This window comes from Panthera uncia, unplaced genomic scaffold (assembly GCF_023721935.1).
Source record: "Panthera uncia isolate 11264 unplaced genomic scaffold, Puncia_PCG_1.0 HiC_scaffold_1751, whole genome shotgun sequence".
Taxonomy (NCBI): Eukaryota; Metazoa; Chordata; class Mammalia; order Carnivora; family Felidae; genus Panthera; species Panthera uncia.
Window position 1 is genome coordinate 16943 of NW_026058417.1, and position 9190 is coordinate 26132.

General features: G+C 43.3%; 1 pseudogene; it reads right to left on the reverse strand.

Annotated features, from left to right (window-relative positions):
* Nucleotides 1–321: 321 nt before the first annotated feature.
* On the reverse strand, nucleotides 322–4087 carry LOC125917357 (tetraspanin-17-like; annotated as a pseudogene).
* Between the last annotated feature and the right edge of the window lie 5103 nt (nucleotides 4088–9190).

The following is a 9190-nucleotide window of genomic DNA, read 5'->3' on the forward strand; positions in this document are numbered from 1 at the left end:
CCCACTAGTCCACACCCTCTGAGCTGTGCCATTCCTGGTCCCCGGGAGAGCCCACCACACAATAATAGCTGAGATGGTGGCTCCCTGTGCACATTCACATAGACATACCCACCCTCTGTGCACACAGCTCCAGGACAGGCAGCACAGGCAGAGGCACACAGCTTTTTCCACGTATGCCCAGCATACCCACACTCAAGCTCCCTATGGAACTCAGGTCCAACCAGAAACACCTGTGGCCATGCCCATCATGGGCACAGTGTCAGGGAAAGCGGGGGTATCCCTGGGGAGGCCAGGCCAGTGGCCATGGCCACTGTGGCAGCCTCACCAGTTGGCCTCCACTGCCTGATGTCACTCACAAGGCTCTGGGCCAGACCAAAGATCTGGAGGAGGGTGATGCTCACAAAGAGCCCAGCCACGACGATCAGGTTGTTCTGTGGCTGCTTCTCAAATTGGCCGATGCAGCCTTTGGTATGGACGGAACTCTGCTGCTCCAGCTCCAGTCTGAGCAGTACATCCTAGTCACACTGTACATTGAGGACATCTTCCGCAGAGTCCCTGATGCAGCAGGAGAAGGGCACCTCGCAGCGCTCCTGGCTGGGGTTCAAGTCGGTGCAGTTGAAATAGATATTGAGGTTCCAGTCATTAAGCCCTCGTGCTCCACAGCAAGACCAATATTCCTGAGCAAAGTAAATGAGGTTCTGGAGATCAGTGTTGTCCCGATAGGCCTTGATGTTTTTGTTTCCGAGGAAATCGAGCTGGTCTTGAATTCAGTCCTTGAAAACGAAGACTAGGATCCCTGTTGTCAGCTCCAGGAAAAAGATGGGGCCTAGGAACGCAGAAAAAGTTGAGCAGGAAGGTGTTCTCCCACAGTGCCCGGATGCAGCAGGCACAGCCCACTGCCATGACGCCTCTAATCACTACAAACAGCCACACGGAGTGCAGGCCTCCCAGATCTGTCAGCACCGAGCTTTTGGAGAGAACCCACTTTCCACCCCAGGCCCAGAGGCTGTTGCCTAGAACCAGGGCTTCCAGCACCCGGAAGACAATGTTGAAGCCAAACAGGAAGAGCTACCTGTAGCAGCCCATCTCGGGGTCCCGAGAGTACTGGTGCTTGTCAGGCTCGGGAGGCAGCCCACTGCCTGGCCCTCCACAGGTGGCCCTGGATCAGAGTTACCGGGGGCCCAGCGGGGTGGCAGTGGCTTCTGGGCACCAGAAGTACAAAATTCAGATCTGACCTGCCCACATCTGCTCAATCTTTCAACAAACAAACAAACCAACCAACAACAAAAACGAGAGGGAACTGAACAACAGAGGCCTGAGGAAGTCCACCTGGCAACAAGAGTGTTGCTCCCCATCATTATGGGAACTTAGTCCACTGAAATCTTTGTTTCAATGCTCCTGCCAGTACCATTCAAGTAACTCACTTCCTGTTGGTATCAAATAGATAATTCATTTTCTGTTCACAGTCAACGTTACTTGTACTCATACTCCCTGTTTATTGATGATTTCTACTGCCTAATGGTATCTGTGCACAACTTTCTCATCTCTGGGGTCTTTTAGCTTTTTCTATCATAACAACGGCTTCCTTGTATTTTTCACAAAATGTTTCTGACATAATCTAATAATCTATCTAATCACCATCATTCCTGTTTGGGCAGGTCTTTTCTCAGGCCACTCTTCTTCTGGCAAAATCAGCGGTGGACCGGGAGTAGGGGGTGGGTCAGGAGATAACATCAAACAGACTTTGCCTGAGGAACCACACAGGGTTTCTTTTCTGCCAAGTGGGCTTTGGGTACAGCAAGCATTCAGAGGTATGGCTAGCCCTTTATAGTGATTTCAGATAAGATACTGAAACCTTAGGAGCCTCAATGGCCTCTTTGAGAGTGGAAATGATTGGATAGCACTCATCTATTTCATGGGATTGTTATGAAAATGAAATCAAATATTGTAAATTATAAGGCATTGCACAATGTAAACAACTAGCAGAATGCCCGGCATGTAATAGATGTTCCATCAACAGTGTATGAGTGTAACAGGATGGTATAAAGTGCCCAGTACCAAAATGGGCTCTTCAGGTCCACTGCTGAGAACTACAACATTAAGCACTACACAGGTCTTAGTCCAGCATTTTCCGATACGAGGGCTGCCTGCGGGGGCTTGCTGACAATGCCTGTCAGAAGAGCCAGCAAGTCTGCCCTCATTCTTGCCCAGAAGGCCCTGGAGGAAGAAGTGGGGAGCTTTTAGGGCATGCCTTTGGGGAACTGCAGAGTTCTTGAGGAAAGGCTATTCCTTCTTCTTGCCAACCCGGTACAAAGGAGCAAAGGTACTTCCTCTTCTTGAAGCATAGGGAGGGAAGCTCCTGCGTGTGTGCGTGTGTGTGCATAACCACATCAACTCCCGCTCTGCTGAGTCAGGGGTGTATGAGAGTCTCTAGTGTGAAGCTGCCAGTGCTGGAACTAGCAGAGATCCTGCTGACATCCCGTGCGGAGAAAGGGGTGGGAGAGGGATGATGGAGCTGGGAAAGAACAGATGGTCTTTAAAATTTTTTTTTAATGTTTATTTATTTTTGAGAGAGGGAGACAGAGCAGGAGCAGAAAGAGAGGGAGAGAGACAGAGAGAGAAAGAGAGACAGAATCGGAAGCAGGCACAGGCTCTGAGCTGTCAGCACAAAGCCCGACAAGGGGCTCGAACCCATGAACTGTGAGATCATGACCTGAGCCGAAGTTGGATGCTTAACTGACTGAGCCAGCCAGGCACTCCAAGAATAGATGGTCTTTTTAAAAAGAAGTTTCTCCTAAAGCTACAATTTTTAATTAAAAAGATTAATTTTTTCCTTTTTAAAATGCCCTTTTTGTAGTAAAATATAGCACACAGACAGAAAAAGCATAAAATGTGCAGCCTAATGAATTATCAAGGCAATACCTGTGTAGCCATCGCTAAAGTCAATAAATTAAACATTGCCAGCACCTCAGCAGTCTCCACCCGTGTCTCTTCAAAATCAGAAAACCATCCCTTCCCACAAAGGTAACCATAACTTGATCTTTATCACAATCACAGTCTTGCTTGTTTTTTTTTTCCTCCACTTTTTTCATCCAAGTATGTGCCCTAAAGCACTACACTTTAGTATTGCTTGTTTGGGGACTTAATGTAAATGGAAGCATATCAATTTGTCTATATTACTGTTGATGGCATTTGGTTTGTTTCCAGTGCAGGGCTATGATTAACATACTGGTATGAACACTCTTGTCCATGATTCCTGGTGTGTGCATGTATGCCTTTCATTAGGGTGTACAGCTGGGAGTGGAAATGTTGGATGACAGAGTATGTGAATCCTCAACTTGAGTACAGAATGTTTTCCAAGTGGGTTCTCAATGTACATTTGGGAAGCAGTTCTCCTTGCTCCACATCAAAAATGATAATTTGTACTCTGAGATAATGTATTTCTATATAAAAAAAAAAGGCTTTCAAGAAAATGAAAAAAATAATGGTGGTAGAATTAACAGGTTACTCTTTTTGAGTGACTTTACATGGCAAAATAAAGATCTAGTAGTTCCATTTTGGCCTTATTTTTCCCTTGAAATTCTACTGGACCATGACATTTCAAATGCTAGGAAACCATTGTCCTACACAGTATGCTAGAGATTGTTCCTACTTGTCTTTTTTAACATCAAAAGCCATTCGATGCATATAGTATCCAGCATCCAAGGTACCCCTAATTTACCTTCTCTCTTGGTACTTATGCCTTTGTATAGACTTCCTGCACTGAATAAAGGCTGATTTTTTTGACCAATTAAAATGTCAGTGTATGAATTCACAAGCTCATTAATAAAAGACATTGCTGCTTCAACACTGGTCTTTTGGATCGGTCACACTGGGGGAAGTCAGCCACCATGTTGTCAGGATGCTCAAGCAGCCCTATGGACAAGCCCACATAGAAGAGAACCCATTTACTAACAGCAACTTGCCAACCAAGTGATTGCACCAGCTTGAACAAGGAATCTTTGGACTCAGTCAAGCCTTCGGTGATTTCAGTCCCGTCTTTGGGTTTTTCAGCTAGACCCCAGAAATCATTAGGCGGACAAGCCATCCCCTGCTCCCTGTCTGAATTCCTGATCCACAGAAGCTATGAGATAATAATGTTTTAAGCCACCACATTCTGGGATGATTGTTACACAGCAAGAGATAATAATGACACACATGACCACCTAGGAAGTATCCTTGCCAAAAAGTTGAACCTGAATCTGAATATGCCTGTGTATCTAACTACAGATTTAGAAGAAATAGAAGGACCAAGGAATGTGCTAAACAAGTGCCCCACAAGGATGAGATTAGCAGAATCCAGAATCCAGAAAATTCTACAGCATAAATGACTCAATTCCTTCAACTAGTAAATTGCAGGGTGGAGGACAGTGAGGAGAATATAACATTAAAAGGGACTTAGAAGGTATGATAGATTGCATTATTCCTAATATATGTGGCCCTTTTTTTTGGCAGAATCATGCTTCCCTTTTCCACACTGACATCAGCTTTGGCCAGTTGATTTTCTTGGACCAATGAAATGTGAGCAGATGTGATATTTGCTACTTCTGAGCAAAAAAAAATTTTTAAGGTTATTTATTTATATTTGAGAGAGAGAGTGAGAGAGCAAGCAAGCACAAGCTGGGCTGGGGCAGAGAGAGAGAGAGGGAGACAAAGAATCAGAAACAGGCTCCAGGCTCTGAGCTGTCAGCATAGAACCCAACGCAGGGCTCAAACTCACCAACTGTGAGATCATGACCTGATTACAAGTCAGATAGGGCACCTGGGTGACTCAGTCGGTTGAGTGTCTGACTTTGGCTCAGGTCATGATCTCACGGTTCATTAGTTAGAGTTCTGCATCAGGCTCTCTGCTGTCAGTGTAGAGTCCGCTTTGGATCTTCTATCCTCCTCTCTCTGTCCCACCCCTACTCACTCGCTGTCTCTCAAAAATAAATAAACGTTGAATAAATAAGTAAAAGTCATTGTGTTTTAACCATTTCTCATTTCCATCTGCCAGGCAGTGGGTGTTTCCCAAATAGGGACTATTTCTTCAGCCCAGGGCCTGGAGTGAAGAGTATGCAAAGCTGACTTACAGTGGGAATTCACGTGAGGAAGAAATAAATCTGAGTTGTAGCAAACCACTGTGATTTTGGAGCTGTCTGCTACCACAGCATAGCTTAGCGTAATCTGACTCATGCAAGAAATGTTTCAGTCAAATAAAACAGATAAATCTCATTAGCATCTCAATTTATGGAACCATTGTAGAAATTTGATTACTACAATTTGGAATTTTCCCATAGTAATAAGTTAACAAAAATAGTCTATCGACTTGAGTCCCAGAGTTGTCCCTTGACTCCCAGAGAGGTACAGAAAATATGGGAGCTGGGAGGTTGGAGCTGAGCAATTCAGTTAGTGAGTTAGTACACAAAACGAGGTGTTTGAATCAGGTCTCAGGAAGAACATATCAAAACTAATCATTTCTGATGAGAAAGATTTTTCTTCAGGAGCATTTTAACAATTCAGAGCAATATCAGGGCAAGATTCAGAGCACTGGAGAGGTGTGGGGAGCTCTGGAGGTGGTAGCTTCCGCCTCAAGTGTGAAAGGGAAAGGTGTGGTTTAAGTAGAACCATTATCTCTTCTGTGCCTATTAGCTAAAGTCAAAAGCAGTGTCTCTTCTCACCAATTAAAAGCATCCGATGTTTTCTCTGCCTGTATACTGGGCATTAAGTTACTGCTTACAATTAGCAGATGGGTTGGGCGCTTGATCTATCCACTCCCTGCCTCAGCCTAGAACTGCATTACTTCTAGGAATGATGCATTCCTTTGAGTTAATGACAGATGATTTTCTATTGTTCCCCTTGTCTCCTACAAAGTGCTCTAATTCACTCTTCACGAGGCTCCAGACTGCATTTCCACCATTTGTCCTGCAAGGATAGAATTTCCTGTAAGTGGAGTAGACAAAGTAACTGCGCTTGAGCCACCTTGCCAGTATCACGTCCGAGAGAATATTGTACAAGCAGACCACTTGGGTAGGGAGAGGCCTGAGCTGAAAGGAAGAAAAAGAACCTGAGCCTGAGCCAGCCCCATGTCAAGAGACTATGTGGCAGCACATGTGATCCCCTGGAGGGCAAAGATGGGCAGCTGTAGTGGGGAAGAAAATATGTGGACATTTAGAGAGGCAGCAGCAACCTTGATGGGTTGACTCCCAAAGGAGTCAAGTAAACAGATCCCACCTCTCATTCCATCCCCTAAAACTAGGGTTGTCCTCTCTGGGAAAGAAGATGGGTGTATGAAGGCAGACACATGTCCCACCCCCATTCCCACTAGATTGACATTGAAGCTTTGTGTTGTTTTGTTCTTGAGACTGAAGTTGAGAAATGAGTAGGACTGAGCATTAGCAATGGGACTGGGAAGTTTTACAATTGGATGGGGACATCATTCAGATATGAAGGGAACCCACTGCTCAGGGATTCCACCAGAGGAAGCTGGAAACAGGTAAACAGCTTCATGCTTCCACCCCAGTGAATCCTTATGGCTCAATAATTAGGTTCCTTCATTAACCCTAACAATGAAACAACAAAAAGCAAAACCAAAAAACTTTGGTTCAGATTTTTAGTGATACACCATTCACTTCAGATTTTTTTTTTTAAGATTTTCCTTTTTTTTTTTTTTTAAAGTAAGCTCTACACCCAACATGGGGCTTGAACTCACAACCCTGATATCAAGAGTTGCATGCTTTACTGACTGAGCCAGCCAGGGCCCCTATGCCATCTGTTTCAAACGAGACAAATCTTGTCTTTGGCAATTGCCCTTCTTAATCTTTCCTCCCTTCTGCCTTCTCTCCCTTATCCTGCAGAAAAGCTGTGCCCCCCTGCTGCCCTCTGTGCAATTAACTAGAGCCAAACTTATGTACCATCAAGGACACTAAAAATAAATATCTATATTTTCTTTTAATATTTTGCCTACTGTGACCTACTTTTAGTTCAATTTCAAAAGCAAGGGAGTGAAGTGTGTCCTAAATAAACATGGCATTGAGCTCTGTTCCACCGTTTTGGCTGCATGGCTTTTTACCATAAACCAAAGTTGTTCTATAGACAGTAAAAGTTTAAAAGATCTTCTGTGTCAATACATTGATATTCAAGTTCCAGAATTCCACTTGCTTCATCAAATATCTATTTCTTTGAGGGTCACTTCCCACTGATAATCCTGGTATTAAAGAACTCTAGTTAGTGTCACCTCTGAAGTGCCTGAATCACATGTAGAATTGCTTCCAACCCACCCACGTGTCTGAAAACACATTTTTCAGTGATTATAAAATCAAAAGCTGTGAATATTTCTTGCAAAGAGAGTATTTCATCAGCTAGTGTTATTTTAATTATTCATCTTTAATGAGGAATCTATGAATTGTCTTCAAAAATTCAGAATTAATAGGTAGACTGTCACCTAAAAAAAAAAAAATCAAGTTTTGGTCTGAAGGTTTCACAGGCATTTAGTGATTATTATCATAATTTAAATACTTCAGTTTAGGAAGCAAGATATATGTGAGTACTTTAAAAATTAGTTTTAATATTCACCATAGGAGTTGTTAATGAACATTTTAAAGTGCTCTAATGGGGAATACAAACTCCAGGGGGTGGTTTGTGAGCACCAAAGGGCTCTAATCAGAACTTGGACTTGGAATCTGTGGCTACTACAGCTCCTTGAACTATTCATTTCTGAATCTACACTAGAGGATTTATTCTTTAACATAAGAGATGCTAGAAATAATTTTTATTAGTGAAACACATGATTTTTTGAGGTATGTGTACTGAACAAGAATCTCACCTGTATTTAAAAAAATTTTTTTTTAATGTTTATTTATTTCTGAGACAGAGAGAGACAGAGCATGAGTGGGGGAGGGGCAGAGAGAGAGGGAGACAGAGAATCAGAAGCAGGCTCGAGGCTCTGAGCTGTCAGCACATAGCCTGACGCGGGGCTCGAACTCACAAACTGTAAGATCATGACCTGAGCTGAAGTCGGTAGCTCAACCGACTGAGCCACCCAGGAGCCCCAAGAATCTCACCTTTAAAGAAATGGGGCATAAGTTTTGGATGAGTCCAGAATGGTGCTCTAGGTTTGGGTGTTTGTTTAGTTCTGTGCCTGCCACTTAATGCAGGATTCTGTCACCTGAGTCAGTAGGAAGTGTGGCTGGATCCTGATTTAGGACAACATGATATCAGGTTCAAGTGCATATTTTCATGCAAGGTTCTAATCAGGAGCCTTGAGCTCAGGGCACATATAAGGACTCTTTTGCTTGTTTGCTAATCAGTATTTGCACATGGAACTTGGTGAAACACTGACTTTCATCAATTTCACTACCCAGTGGCCCTGTGGAGGGTGAGAAGGCCCAGGATCTATGGGCACAAATTGGAAGAGGCCCCACCTAGACACTGACAATTGTGCACTATAAAAACAGGCTTAGCCAGTGAACGTTTGGTCCACAAATAGTTACCATGAGATGTATTTAATGAAAAAAAGATAGAGAGAAAGCCAAATAGAAAAAAGAAAATGTACTTACAATTGCAAAGATTTAAGGGAGATTCATAGAAAAAAAATGTATTTTGTCTGCATAACAATAATAATGTAAACAAATGATATAGGGCTTACTATATAAATTATATGTGTTCTAAACTCTCCCTATACATAAACATATACATATATTCATTTAATACTTGCCCCAACTCGATGAAGAAATACTATAATCATATTCTTAACTCCATTGTACCAACCAGAAAACAGGGGCACAAAGTGTGACCTGTCCTCGATCATACAGAGCGAGTAAGTGGACAAGCAGTGATTTGAACCCAGAGAGTCTAACTCCAGAATCCAGGCTGTCACTGTTCTAGAAACCAGAATTTCCTTTCTGAAAAATAACCGTCTCCATGTAAGCAGGAGCCACAGGAGTCTACAGGGTTAAAGAAAACTGGACTTGCTGTAAGAGCCCAGGGGGAAAACTAAGGAATTCTGAGGTTTTCCTTGGCTTGAGAAAAGGCCCTTACCAACAAGAGATTTTTCTGTCAGGCATCATTTGGGCAGCAGGGCTTCTGCGATGAATTAAAAATAAAGACCTGTCACTTGGTTGATGATGTGTATAACAGTTCTCCTAGACGCAACAAAGCTGCCGAGTATTAG